This window comes from Quercus robur, chromosome 4 (genome assembly GCF_932294415.1).
Source record: "Quercus robur chromosome 4, dhQueRobu3.1, whole genome shotgun sequence".
In the NCBI taxonomy this organism is placed as follows: domain Eukaryota; kingdom Viridiplantae; phylum Streptophyta; class Magnoliopsida; order Fagales; family Fagaceae; genus Quercus; species Quercus robur.
This window is the reverse complement of record NC_065537.1, coordinates 25,874,872-25,890,923: the sequence shown is the minus strand read 5'-3', so window position 1 is coordinate 25,890,923 and position 16,052 is coordinate 25,874,872. Positions and strand designations below refer to the sequence as shown.

At 34.4% G+C, this 16,052-nt stretch overlaps 1 pseudogene; it reads left to right on the top strand.

The window, feature by feature from the left end:
* The first annotated feature begins 894 nt into the window (after window positions 1-894).
* The window catches only part of LOC126721637 (low affinity inorganic phosphate transporter 4-like), a 32,761-nt pseudogene continuing 17,603 nt past the window's right edge, over window positions 895-16,052 (top strand).

Genomic DNA, 16,052 nt, shown 5'->3' with positions numbered 1-16,052 from the left:
AAGAGCGAGTGTTACATCGTTAATTTTAAAATTAAATATACTCATTTTTATTATATATTTGGTAAATGGTGAGACAAAAAGCAAAAAATTATAAACTTTTATAATTCGACCAGAAGTATATTTGAATACAACTCTCAATATGCTAGGGAAGTATATTTGGACTGTTAACGAGAATATGGTAATAGCGTGTGTGTGTGTGTTTTTTTTTTTAGAAAGATAATTACAACATGCTGCTAACCCCGCAGTTCAAATTTTTTCTCCCCTAAATCCCCAAACACTTTGTACAAGAAGATGTGCCAATTCAACTATAAGGCCCTTGGCTTAGTAATAGTATGTTTGATTCTTCTTCAAGATCCCAAGATTAAGAACCATTTATAATGAAATGCATTGACCAAGCCAGGCTAGTACAAGATCAATTTCGATGCCACATGTTTTTTTTTTAAAGAGGAGTGACAAACATAGGTTCATATTGATACGTACAAAGGCTATCATTTTCAGGGAAATTAAAATAGGTTCATTTAATAATTTTCAACTTTGATCTTCTAACTAGTTAGATTTCTACAAAGTTTTGGGGAAGTAAATGGCTGGTGGATTAATCAAACTCTAACAGCATATATACTAGTTAAATAATAAATTTGTCTTTTTTGATAAATCTTTTTTTGTTGTTGATAAAAGTAATAAACTTGTCCTTTTTTTTATGATATATTTTTTTGATAAAAAATATCTTTTATTGTATCCATGTGAATAGAATATGCATTAAATGCTGTTAATTTCTTCTCATTCCTCCAAAATTAACCTTGGATTATACATTCATTATCTTTTCCCTTCATAGATCAACTATTTAAAAGGAGCAAAACTACACACAAACTTCATCAAATAAACCAGATTACAAAAATGGCTTTAAAATTAAAAGTGCTTGAAACCCTTGACTCTGCCCGCATGCAGTGGAACCAAATCACAACCATTATCATTGCTGGAATGGGGTTTTTCACTGATGCATACAACATTTTCTACATCTCAACAGTTTCAAAACTCTTAGGCTACCTTTACTACGCTGTAATTGGTGTTGCCCTAATTGGTACTCTTGCAGGCTACCTATTCTTCGGTTGGATTGGTGACAAACTTGGTCGTAAAAAAGATTGCAGCATCAGTCTTTAACTCTCACCATCATTTGCGCCATATGCTCTGGCTTGTCCTTTGATGCAAGCAAAGAAACTATTGTCAAAACACTTTGTTTCTTCAGGTTCTGGCTAGGGCTTGGTATCGGTGGAGACTATCCCATCTCGGTCGTGATCATGTCTGAGTACTCCAACAAAAAAACTGGCATAGCATTCATCGCAGTCATGTATGCAATGCAAGGTGTAAGAATTATATTCGCTAGGCTAGTTCCTATGATGCTTTCAAGAATCTTTCTTCACTTCTACCCCCCGCTTCATTTAAAGATGATCTTGTAGTTTCCACACAACTAGAGGTAGATTATCTTTGGAGGATTGTGCTTATGCTTGGAGTGTTGGCATTTTTTATGGTGTGGGCTAGCATAGTCCTGATTGAGTAAAACTACAAATGGGCCTAATCTATGTAGTTGTAGAGTGAGATATACATCTCTATATATATATTTTTTTTAGTAAATAGTAATACTTATTAGGAAACACGAAAATAGTAATATTAGTATTTTAAACTGACTTTATAATACATTACATAATCAGATTACAACTATAAAAGGGTCTAACATTTTGTAGTTGTAGATTGAGATTATAAATAGCGAACACTAGATACACACAACTAATGTGGGATAAACATCCGCTATATATATATATATATTTTTTTTTTTTGAATAGACAGTAATACTTATTAGAACACATACGAAAATAGTAATATTAGTGTTTTAAACTGAGTTTATAATATATTACATAACCAGAGTACAACTACAAAATAACCTAACCTTTGTAGTTGTAGACTGTGTTTATAAACAGTGGATACTAGACACACACAACCAATGTGTGATAAACATACCTATATATTTTTTTAATTATTAAGTAAACAGTAATACTTATTAGAACACATACAAAAATAGTAATATTAGTATTTTCAAAACGGATTTATAATGCATTAATTAGACAAGCTTCGAATTGAGACTCACACATTGCTGGAAAGGTCCCTACCAATTAAAACCAAGACAATATGTTGCAAGGAAGAGGAGTACCTAATTTTCCTCTCTCTCACACACACACACACACAGATACACACACACACACACACACATACACACACTCCATTGTCAATGTTGATGGAATTTGTGGACTCCGTGTCTTTTATTCTAATTCCTCATCACGAGTATTTTAATAATCTACTCTTTTATTAACGTGTCAAATGTATGCTAGTGATTCGAGAGTGTTAAAGATCTTTTCCTCGTTTGATTTTGTGAATCTTGAATGGAGTTTGTTAGAGTGAAAACTCACCTTCAGTGGAAGATATTTTTAAAGAAGTGGCAATGGAATGTCTGTCTTGCCTGCAAGAAAGAAATGGTTTATCGGAGGGCACATTGGTGTGGCACCAGCCTAAAGGTCTACGATGTTTAAATTAAAACTCCAAAGAGCTATGGAAAAGAACAAAGGGAGGTATGGCACGATGGCGTTAAGGATTGATCTTGAAAAAACCTTTGATCGCCTTGAATGGAGTTTTATCAGGGAAGTCCTTGTACACTTTAATTTTCCCTCAAATCTCACTGCCATTATTATGGATTGTATCTCTTCAACCTTAGTTTCTATGCTCTTCAATAGTGGTAAGCTCCCTGCTTTCAGTCCATCCCGTGGTATCCAACAAGGAGACCTTTTATCGCCATACATTTTTATACTGTGCCTTGAATATCTTGGATTCCTTATCCAAGAAAAAACTGCAAACAAACATGGAAGCCCATCAAAGCCTCTAGATCCAGCCTAGCTTTCTCTCATCTATTTTTTGCCAACGACCTAATGCTCTTCGTCAAGCTAATCTTATGAACAGTGAGGCAATTAATGAAGTGCAAACTATTTTTTGTTGTCTATTTGGACAAAGAGTTAGCAAGGAAAAATCTAGAGTTCTTTTCTTAAAAACACTCCTGATAAGACTAGAGTGCAATATGTTTTTCTTTGGGCATTTTAGAAGCATGAAAATTTGACAAATATCTGGGGTTCCCGCTAAAATTCTCTAACCGTGGTTCTAGGGATTTTAATTTCATCATTCACAAGGTGCAAGAAAAACAAGCAAGATGGCAAGCAAGTCTCCTCTCCCTTGCTTGTAGGAGGACTCTTATCAAGTCTTCTTCAAGCGCAATTCCTGACTATGTCATGCAGGGGGCCTTGCTCCCAAGTAGAGTTTGCAAAGAAATTGACCGTGCCAACATGAATTTTCTGTGGGGTTCAACCCCTTAAAAAAGGAAGATGCACCTTGTGAACTGGGACACTATCAGCCAAAAGACTATAGTGGGTTGGGTATCCACGAAGAATCTTGCTCTCATTGCTAAACTTAATTGGAAATTGTTGCCAGAGGACCCCTCCCCTTGGGCTCATGTCTTAAAAGCTAAATACCTCTCCAATAATTCCAGCAGGAACCCATGGGCATCTAAAGGCTCATGCTCCTGCACGTGGGCAGCATTCAAAGTAGCAAAGCCCCTCTTGGATAGCGGCTTAAGGAAAGTAATCACCACAGGTGCTTCTACCTCCCTATGGTATGATAACTGGACCTCAAATGGTCCACTAAGAGCCCAATTCATTGGTCCACTCAATATTGGAGAGGAAACTTAGCTAGTAAGTCATGCTATTAATTATGGTAATTGGAAACTTCAGCTCTCATTTGATCTTCCTGATAATGTTATTAAACTCATCCAAGCTATACCCACAAACTTATTTTCTTAGGTGGATGATCTGGTTGCTTGGGCCTTCACTAGTAATGGTAACTTCTCCCTTTGAACTACCTATAATGCAGCAAAAGGTTTAAATGTTTTGAACCCGACCACTTCCTCTCTCTCCTGGATTTGGAAACTCAAAGTCCCTCCAAAATTCATTCTCTTTATATGGATTTGCTCTAATAATAGCATCCCTATTAAAGAAGTTTTGGGTTCAAGAGGTTTAAGCCTGGATCAGCGCTGCTCCATCTGTAATTCACACATTGAGTCCATAAGCCACAAGCTCAGAGAATGCCCTACTCAGTCAGCTTTTGGAATCAACTTGGTCATCCTTCACGGCTATACACCTCCTTTGGCCTCCCTCTCTCAGATTGGATGCATGTCAACTGCAGCTCTGTATTGGTCTCTCAGCACCATGGCATTCCATGGCCCACTTTGTTTCTCTTTGGCCTTTGGTCTCTATGGACTAACAGGAATTGTGTCACTTACCAAGAAAAACATCCAAAACAACAACTACTAAAAGGATGTGTTGCAAAAGCCTTGGAATTCAATTTCCTTACAGCCTCGACCAAACCCTCCCGTGCAAGGCCTCAACTTAATGCCAAATGGTCCAAACCCCCATCGGGTTGGCATAAGCTGAATACTGACGCCTCCATCATCAATGGTCGCACTGGTGTTGGTTGCTTACTTCGAGATTCGAATGGGAACTGGATCCAAGGATTCTCACAACCAGTAGGCACCACAATAGTCCTAATGGTTGAATTATGGGCCTTGTGAGAAGGGCTCTGCATGGCAAAACAATTTAATATTCACAATCTTATAGTGAATGTGGACTCCTTTGACGTAGTTATGCTCATAACCTCCTTATCTTCTACTAATAGACTAACCCAGACTTTAGAGGCTGAATGTAGAGACATTCTCCAAGCTTTCCATTAGGTCCAGCTCACCCCCCTGCTACAGGGAGGCCAACCAAGTAGTTGACTCTCTTGCTAAGATGGGTAGTTTATAATAGGAGGCTTTTGTTTACTATGTTACCCCTCCCCTGTCTATGTTGGATGTATTATTTTTTGATAGCGCTAGTAGCAATGCTCCTAATGTAACTGCTATATCTGAAACTTTTGTAACTATTGAAACCCACTCCTTCTCGAGTTAGTTTTAATAGACTCTTTGTTTAACGAACAAAAATATGGTAGTTTAGAGAGTCAAAAGCAATCTTTGTCTCATGGAGCACGAACCTCTATTTGTGGAGATGTGTTGTCTTTTTATAGTCATATCTTCCAACTATTGGTTGTCTGTCAATTAATGTTGTGCATTTATTTGATGGGAATAATGTCTAACCTAATTAGTGAGGCAACGACTATTTGTCTATTGCTTGGAGTAATTGTAGACAGTTATTCTTCTTTGAATGCTAGCATTAAATGCTGGCTTTGGACGATACTTTTTGCACTTATCAATTATTGCTCCGATTGAAGTGTCCTCTAATTTAATGGGCATGTAGTTGTTGGATAATGGTTATCCGTTACATTATTAAATGCCCTCGTTAGTTGTACTTTACATTCATTGTTGGATAGCTGGTGGTAGAAGATGATACTCTTGTATGAAAGACCTTCTATATAGAACACCTTTATGGTCATCTACTTGAATAGAAGACTTTAATTTCTTGATTTTTTATGTACTAATAGAGCTCTTCCAACAGTCTTAACATACTATTGGAGAATGAAATCCTATCATAACCTTGGTCAAATCAGGCACGCTATTTCTATGCCATTTTAATGCGACACGTGGATACCAACAAACCAGCTTTAACATTTACCGAAACAACTTTGTGGTTGTGGATGGAACCATTGGGAGTGACACAGTTGTGTGCATAGTTTTTCCAAATGGGTTCAGTTTTCACAATACGCTTTGGGCGCGTGGGTAAGAGAGATAAGGGTTTGGGTAGGAAGAGGGCTTGGCCTGAAAGACGGGATCAATTTTTACGATGCACTAGGTGGGGAGCTTGGGGATGGGGGATGAAGGTTTTGTTGAGAAAATGAAAAGGAGGATAATAGCAAAGAGGAGTGACAAACCAATAACGTTTTTGGCAGGGAACTGGTGCCAGAATTCCAGACCTTTTCCTTTAAATTCCAGGCCTTCTCCACTCTTCCATAAGCATCAAATATCCTCTCCAAGGTCTCCAAACGTTCTGAAAATGTCCTGAATTTTCTATAGCCTCCACCTTCAATGGTAATTTCTAAGCCTTTTTTTTTCTACCTCTTTTCCCTTTGTTTTCATGCTCCATTGTTTGAATAAAATGTTGTGTGCTTGTAAGTCTATGGTGTGAATATAATTTGTGATTCATTTCCAAGCATGTTTAGAGTAGGATTGGATTTTCCATATTATGAACAGTGTTTTAATTTAAAGGCATTTATATGGATAAATTGTTGAGTACGTGAATATTGGCTTCCTTACCCATTCTTTGATTGCTTGGCTAAAAAAAGGGTATGGTCATATATATATATATATATACATAAATAAATCATTGTAGTAAATCCAATTTCCACATATTTAGCAACCAAAAAAAAAAAAAAAAAACCAATTGTAGGAGACAAAATTTTAAGCCAATTATAAAATGCCACATCAAAATTTAGTGGCAAATTCTAAATTAATGTCATTAAATTAATTAAATTAGATGATGACACGTGTCATCCAAATTGACATCACATTGGCATATTAAAATTTGCCACATGTCATTTAGCCCACAAGATAAAGATAAATTTCTTATTCAAAATATATGGATAATTATCTTTATTAAAATAAATAAATAAAATAAAGATAAATATTTTATTCAAAATTGATAGATAATTATCTTTATTAAAATAAATTAAATAGAGATAATTATTTATCTTTATTGATTATCATCTTTATCAAAATAGATAAATAGAGGTAATTATCTCTAAGAAGAATTTGGGCCAATAAAAATCTACTACATACTTTCAAGTATATCAATTCAAAGTGGAGCTTATCCTCTAAAATCATTATAAATAGAGGACATCCCCTCTTATTTTGAAGACAAAGTTTTGAAGAGGCCCAAGTTCTGGAGAAATTCTGTCTCAAGAATCTTTGAAGAACTTGAAGGACAACAAATCTCTAACAAGCTCAAGGCTAGTGATTCATTGTGAAGACCGTTCAATCCATCTTCCAACCAAAGTCAAGAAGATCTCTTGTTTGAGTTCTTTGAAGTTTTATTGGAATTAAACTAAAAAAACCTCCATAAACCTCAACAAAGCCAAATCTTTGAAGCTCAACGGATCATGCCTCTAAAACTCCAAAGAACTTCAACCTAAGAGCCTTCACATTCGAAGACTTGAAGAACAATAAATCTATAATAAGCTCAAAGCTATAAATTTGTTGTGAAGATTGTTCAATCCATCTTCCAACCAAAGTCAAAAAGATCTCTTGTTCGAGTCAAGTTCGAAGAAGATAGAATCAAAGAATATTCTTTTGTAAAAGAATTGAAATAGAAATTGTATTCATTATTTATTAATACAAATTTATATTTGCAAACCATATTTCTTTTCAATTGTTTGATTTTCTACAATTGGGAAATTATGTGTTTACACCAATTTCCACATGCTTGTTTGGATAGGAATAAATATATACATGCAAACATGCATGCTGGATTTTGAGATTTGTGACATGTTGATAAACCACCTTGCGTAGTATATTCATCCGGTGGTTTTCATTATGGCTAGGTGCCCAATAGTGAGGTGAAAAGTAATAAATAAAGAGAAACAAAATGCTATTAACTAGGAAAATGATTTTGAAAGAAATAAACATGTAACAGTTTTTTTTAACCGTTAGAAATCTGAAGTATAAAAAAATGAGTAACTTTTGCAAAGTTATACGATGCGGAGTTTGTACAAGAAGTGAAGGGATTAATGTGTGTTGAAATGGATGAGATCCGATTGTTGAACATGTAAGAATTGGACATCTATTAATTGGATTTTTGTTTTCTTAAAGCGAGTTGAATGTAACTTAATTAGTTAATATGCATGAGTGTCCATTACTATGTTGTGGTTATATTTAATAATGGATCGCAGTACTCCTTTATTTTGGACTTGTGCAATAGTCTCATGTATGGTGGAATACAGAGTTTTAAACCTGATTCATGATGGAAGGGTGTCCACCATGGAAATTAAGTCTTGGTTCCCTTTTTCACTCAAAACACTAGACAAAATCCTATATCTCTTACTGTTTAAATATTAGGGCAGATTATTGCCATATCGAAAGCCATCTATAAACCAGTTGGAGCATATAGAGAGGATGGCTTGATCCATGCGCCAGGTGCATGCGTGAATGCTTGCTGTTGGTAATTTATTCCGATTTGCTAAAGAAGTACGTGCCTAAACCATAACCTTTTATAGATTATATATCTCTTCTAGTATCTAAAAAGTGAATTCTAAAATCTTACAGGGACAAACAATTTGCAAATTTCAAATGAATTTACGAATTAATTTATCACATTTTATACCGAGGGAGAAAAAGTACTTAATGTCTGTTGGAATGAATTGAGATTTGGTTCTTGAACAACTTGATTATAAATTAAATATATTGGAATCTAATTTGAGAGAGAGAGAGAGAGAGAGAGAGAAATCAACGTTTCATTGAAACCAATGAAATCCAGCTCTGAACAACCGGATTATATAAACATCAAATATGCGTTCATTATACTAGCTAAACAACATATCATTCCCATAATTTCAGAAATACATATTATGGGCTTATTGTTTAACATAAAATCTAAAAGAAAATTGGCACTGATTTATTACATTACATATAGGCTAATATCTGTCAAAACACCAGCTATAGGTGTTGAAAATATCACATCGTCAACAAGAAAACATATCATTCCCATAATTTCAGAAATACGATTATGGGCGTATTGTTTAACGTAAAAAAAAACAAAGACGCTGATTTATTACAATACATGTAGCCGCCTAAATTCCTAATATCTGTCACCACTCCAGCTATAGCCTATGGGTGTTGAAAAAATATCACATCGTTAACAAGAAAACGTGTTGTTGTCCATGTCCGCCACCATGTGGATGATGTCCTCCGCCACCATGATGACCATGAGGGTGATGTCCTCCGCCATGAACATGATGAGCATGTGGGTGATGTCCTCCGCCATGAGCATGTGGTTGATGTCCTCCACCACCGTGACAATGCCCTCCTCCTCCACCTCCATGATGATGGCCCCCTCCATGAGGACCATGTCCTCCGTGATGTCCTACGCCATGACCATGACCATGTCCATGTCCTCCATGATGTCCCACACCGTGGGGGGGAGTATGATGATGATTTCCGTGGTGAGACATTTTCTCAAGTATCGCTCAAATCAAAGCTCAGGAAGTGAGTTTATAGTGAGGAAGTTGGAAAGGGGTGTATATGTATTTATAACTTTATAAATCGTGATGTGAACTGAAAACAAAGCCTAAAAGTCAACCTTGTTATTACTTGGAGTGGAAGTTTAAACCGCGTACCTCCACAACCACACGATTTTAATTCGGTCATACTTGGAGGGGAAGTTTTAGTGTTTTATTTTATCACAATGCGAACTGTCCGTGTGAAGTTGTAAAATAGAAGTAGACACTCTTCTTCCTAGTTAAGTTAAATGTGTGGTCGGCTATACCGAGTTCATAGATAATTTGTCGTACAAACATTTAAAATTTTTTAAATGATCAGCTGCATGGTTGGGGTTCACCTTACCCATTCATACGTATAATCAAAGTGCATGATTTGGGTTGTTTTATTTTTATTTTTTGATAAGAATGATTGAGAGCAAAAATTCATTCAACAACTAACTAGTACTAGCAACATGCGCAAGTCTTTTACGTAATCCTTATCCTTAATTTAACAACACCTCAACGTCATAAGGAAGTTCTAGATACAAAATGAAATCTTTTTGTGGATTCCATGTTTAGTATCTTCATCCCATTCTAAACTTGACACTTTTTTTCCTATATTTCATACAATATAGGTATTTGAAATATTTTTTTAATTAAAAATAAAAATAAAACCCTAGTATTATTTACATGCAATGTACGGTTTAGTTAAAAAATTTATATGTAAATAAATCAAAACTATATAAATAATTAATGAGTCATACAATAACACCGTATTAATTTATAAATATATTAAATCACTTTGTACAAATACCATTTATGACTCCGTATAAAAAACATGCAATATGACATATCCAATATAAAAAAAAAAAAAAAAAAAAAATACCTTGTCTTTTTTTCTTCAAAGAACCCATTATAGATTTTTTGCAAAATTAAATTTTTATGAGTATTTGTCGATACCATATTTTTTCTGACCCCGATTCATGCATCAAAACAATTGCAACATTTAAAACCTCTCTGATAGCAATTAAGACCAAAAACTCTAACTAAGAATGGTAAAAAATTTGACTTCTTGATCTGTCTGTTTGATCGAGTTGAATTTGGACCATCTTATAGGTTATAGTTTTCCCTTCGAAACGTTGGTTCACTGGTCAAAATCGGAATTAAAATAGATGAGATATCAACCGTGTAAAGTTTTTCGGGTTTAGAAATAAGTATGGAATGAATTAAATAAGAGATAATAAATGAGATAAATTAGAATATTAGAATTAATAAAGGTTTTTTTTCTAACCGTTAGATTTACTTAAATCCAATGGTTTAAAAAATGTGTAACTCTCACCAATCTCTCTCTCTCTCTCTCTCTCTCTCTCTCTCTCTCTCTCTCTCTCTCTCTCTCTATATATATATATATATATATATATTAAAGCTATGCAATTTGTCACATAAAGAAAAATGAGATTGATAGATAAAACCATACTGCTTAATTATCTTGGAAGATCAAACCAACCCAAATATAATAAAAGAAGATATAAAAAGAAATGTAAATGAGGAACAATTTGGGGATACTTGTGTTAGACCTTCCATCTTGTAGGCAACTTTGGTCATCCGTCCATCCCATAGGTTAGGAAGACTTAGTTTTTTGTCATTCACTCTTGGTGATGATTTTGATATAAGACCTACCCACTTGATAATGATTTGGTTGTCCGTCCATCCCGTAGGTAAGAAGACTTAGTTTTTTGTCATTCCCTTTTGTGGATGACTTAGATATAAGACCTGTCCACTTGATAGCATAGTTTTCAGAACCGAACCGGACCAAGAGGTCGGACCGTGAAAACCAGGAACCGGGATGAAAACTAGTTTTTCAAGTATAAAGAATCGGATTTTTTGTTAATTCCGTGAACCGCTAAAACCGGGGTTGGACTGCACGAACCGGTGAGAACTGTGCGGTCCAACCCCTTAGCAATTTAAAAAAAAAAAAAAAAAAAAAAAAAAAAAAAAAAAAACTTAATACAATTTTATTCTACTTAATTAAATTATCCATCTCTTACAAGGAATTAAAAAAAAATTATAATTAAAATCCTTCAAAGATATTCAACTTTACTTCAAAAATTAATCATAAATTTTTATATTTTCATTGTTATTATTTTATTTTATTAACTTTCTTATTTAATTATTAAATATATGCTTGGAAATCATTAAATTTCCCTCACATATATAGATATATTGTCAATTTTGCTAGTTTTATAAATTTAATATCTATATTTAGGCTTTAATTAATTATTAAATTAATTATGACGTCATCACGGTTTGACCCCGGTTCGACCTCGGTTCGACCTCAAAAACCTTGAACCTCTCCCTTTTACGGTTCAATGAACGGTCCGAGTTTGAAAACCTTGCTTGATAGTGACTTTGGGTAGTATGATTCCTTTTTATCTAACACATTATAAATGAAGAAAGTGCTCTCATTCAAATGGAAAGTTCATAGGAAAACAAGCTAAGTACCAAATGAGCAATAACATCAAATCAAAAGTTAAGTACCAAAACAAGACACTGATAAGTATTGAAGAGAGTATAAATAAAGACTTAAATCAAAGTTACAAGTATTAAACTACTGGAAGTACTTCCTCAAGTGATCGTCCTTCCAAGGATGTAGCGTCCGAGCTTTCTGTCATCTTTTTGATCTAACCGTTAAGTGGTCTTTCACTATCTGTCTGTACGTGGTCATTAGCTTCATTCTTCTTCTTCTCGGGCTGTCATAGTGTCTGCAACATTAATGTACTTAATGGCCTTAAATAGCATGTTAGTAATAGTTTTGGGGTCATTTTTTAGGACGGAGAAAAGGAATTCTCATTCATAGAGCCCATTTGAAAAGATGTTACAAGGACCATTCATCTACCTCATATATCAAGAGAGCTTCTTTGTAGAACTAGGCTACATATGACCTTAAACTTTCATCTTCTTGTTTCTTAATTTGCATCAAGGCATGTGTTGAGCGATTGTGCCTTTGTCCTCCAATGAAATTAGTGACGGAGTCATTGCTTTGCTCTTTAAAGGTTGATATGGATTCTAAACCACACTCTAGCTGGTCCCTTTAAAGTAGTAAGGAAGGCTTGACACATTATCTCATTGGGCATGCCTTGAAAGTTCATAAGAATCTTTCAGGACTTGAGATGATCACAGTGGCAATGCCACGTGCAACTCAGGGTATTTTTAGGAACACCTTGACCTAAAAAAAAAAAAAAACTTAAAATTTTTTTTTTTTAATTTTTTATATTTGATCTGTATTAGGAATACTTTCAATCATAGAATTAGGAACACCCTCAAATTTATAATAATAATAATAATAATAATAATAATAAAAGCCCAAAAAAAAAAAATTGTTATAGAGCCAAGCCCACGGCAAGCCCAATAGATTACAAAGGTAGCAAACCTTACCCACAGATTCTCCAAAAAAAAAGAAAAAAGAAAAAAATGAAAAACCAAACCCCAATATAGGTAACAGAGCAAATCACTTCTAAATCAGAAATCACTAAAGGCTTTATCAAAGAAAAAGAAATCACTAAACTTCTAAAGGCTTAAAGCAAACTTAAAGACAGCAACGCCATTACGCCTCAGTCCCTCAAAGCAAGAGCAACACTGCCGCAGATCGGATCCAGTCCAGATGGTTGTCGGAGATCGGTAGTCCAAATCGTCGTTGCTCGTCGCTCGCCCTCATCGCCGTCAGAGATAACTCATCAATCGTCGTGATGTCGCCTCGTCACCGAGTCTGCCTCAGCCTTCAGGCCTCCCTACTCGGCTGCTCCCTCCTTCAAGGTATTTCATTTTTCTCTCTCTTTTTCTCTTTGAATCTCTCTCAGTGTCTCATTCTCTCTTTCTCTATTGAATGAAATGAAAATTATAAAATGAATTAAACTCTCTCTCTCTCTCTCTCTTTATTCTTTAATAAGACTAACTCTCTCTTTTAGTCTTTTGAAATTTGAACTGTGTCTCTCATTGGCCGAACCAAACTTCACCTTTATTAATTTTTTGTCTGTTTTTGACTTTTATCTTTTTGAATGTGTTGCTTTTCATGTGTAGTGTGTTTGTCAGTTCATCTTAATATCTTATCCGTTGGGTTGGTGTGTGTAGTGTGTTGGTGTTGATATTAATTATCTTTTAGACTAGTGTAATGTGTGATTGTGAAATTTTCTGATTGGCAGGGGGCATCAGGCATCATTAGGCGTGCTTGTTTGTTGAATGGGGTGGGGTGGGATGGGCACATGGAGCCAGGTTGCACACTGCTTTAATTATTGTGCTGCACATGAGATGTGTAAATAATATGCACATCAGTGACTCTTTTAGTGTAATGTGCACATCAGCACATGGGGCTAAACAATATAACAAATTAAAGCAGTATAATTAATGATAAACAAATTAAAGCAATATAGTTTATTGTTATGCTAAACAACAATAATCAAAGTAGTATAATAAACCAATACATTATAAAAGACAAACAAATTAAATTATGTTAGGCTAAACAACAATTAATAATTTTATAATTAATGAAACAACAATATAACAAATTATAGTTTATAAAAGACAAACAAATTAATGAAACAACTAAACAACAATAATTAATAATTTTATTAATATTTCAAATGAACTTATAATTTATTGGATGTGTATATTGAAAAAAATGTAACTTGTAGCAATCGAATATATAAAGAATGAACTGCGCAATCGAATGGGAGATCAGTAGATAAATGATTATTTGGTTATGTATATTGAAAAAGATATAGTTTGTAGCACTGATAATGAGACTATCATTCAACAATTTCAAAATATGAAAACTCGTAAAAGACAATTGTAAATTTTATGTATTTGCGTGTTTTTTGATTGTTGTTGTTGTCAATATATAAAATTTTCTTTTTATTAGATTGTGTAATTTATGCTTGTTGAGGAATACTCTGGAAAAAATTCCTAGAGTCGCCACTGGATGATCAAGTGGGTCTTTCATTCCGTCATAGATTTCTAAGGTTGAAATTCGAAACTTTGGTGGTAGAGGACAAGAAATGACTTGCACAGTAGAGGAAGAGTTAGGACGATGGACCAAGTTGTTAAGTGTAGCTGTTTGTTCCTTCATGGCATTCATCATAAGATCCAACCTATCCTTCATTGCCCTCATCTCTACTTCCTATCGTGCGTTACTAACTTCAAGCTTATGAGGCTGCTCATCTTCCCTTCTGGTTCACTTACTAGGAGCATTGCTCTCGACCTCATATTCTCCTTAATGACGGTCACCTCTTGAAGGGTAACTATTGTCACGTTCATGATGATTTCCTTCTTCATGCCGTTGCTCTTTCAGCTGGTTGACTCGTTGCTCAAAGGTCTGATTTTGCTATGCAAGGGTTTGATTTTGCTGGGAAAGTCATTCGATTGCAGCTAAGAATGTTTGTAGTTGTCTCTCTATGGTAGTAAGAGGATTTCCTACTTTAGGGTTGACTAATGTCATCAATTGATTCTAGACCATATGACTTTTTGTCTTGGAAGCAAGGTGATGGCCAGTTAAATGTCTGTGCTTGTTGGAATTATACTTAAAAAGTAATAATTCAAGAGAAACACATATAATAAATATATCAATTAACAATTATATCATGTGCATATGTAATAAAATTCAACAATAAGATGTGAGAAATATACATACTAGATTATGTTATTCAAGGACCTCACAAGCAATCAGGATGCTTTCCCTAACTAGTCAGGATTAACATGAGCTTTATTTTCTCTTTTCACACCCACTTGCAAGTGTGGCTTTTACAATATTTATAATATTCAGAAAGGACGTGACCACCATAGAATCCTTCCTATCGTAATAACACTTCATGTAACAGATATGTTACATTTGTTAATAAACAACTTTGTAAATTAGATTCATTAATGAAGAAGTTCATTAATGTGTTATTACTTTTGTAACTCCATGCTAATACATGGATTCATCTACCATTCATATCCAAAACTACTAGATTGACAACACCTTTAATAGGAGTTTCAAGTTACTGGTAATGACACAATTGTTTTATTAAAGCTAACACTTAACGTGCATGAATCTAATTATGGAAGGATTTCTAAGATTATTATGCATTAACCATCGAAAGACTAGCCCTTATTGTCTTCCATAGTCTAAACAATTTTAACTTGCACCTCCTTTCCATCATAGTCCAACAATGTACCTATCAGAATAGGCTACATCATGATGGATATGGCCAAGTCAAGGACTACAATGAATGCATTCATAATCTTAGTCTACTAAATCAAGTAGACCTATTTCAAAATATCAATATCTTACATCACAAAAGTATTGCAAGAGAATGAATATTTATTTGTTAATAATAAAGGCATCATATATATTATGTTGGGCCACATTATTCTAACAGTGCTAGCAATCATCAGAAAACTTGAAGATTGAAAATACTTTTAGAGTGCACTGATGTGATGCTGGCCAAAGACCTTCAAAGGTTAAGTAAAAAAAATTATAGTGATCTCTATGAACTCAAAGAAGTTAAGAGTTTGAGAATTGTATTTTCATGTACCTTAGGTTAAGTAAAAAAAATTATAGTGATCTCTATGAACTCAAAGAAGTTAAGAGTTCGAAAATTTTGTTTTTATGTACCTTGAGATTGTGGTATCTTATTGTTTATATAGGGATCTGGAATAATCTCTTTTTATTGAATTATAGGGGTTTGGAGTAATCACTTTTGCTAAATTGTAGGCATTAGCATAGTGGAGATCAAGGGCTAATGGCA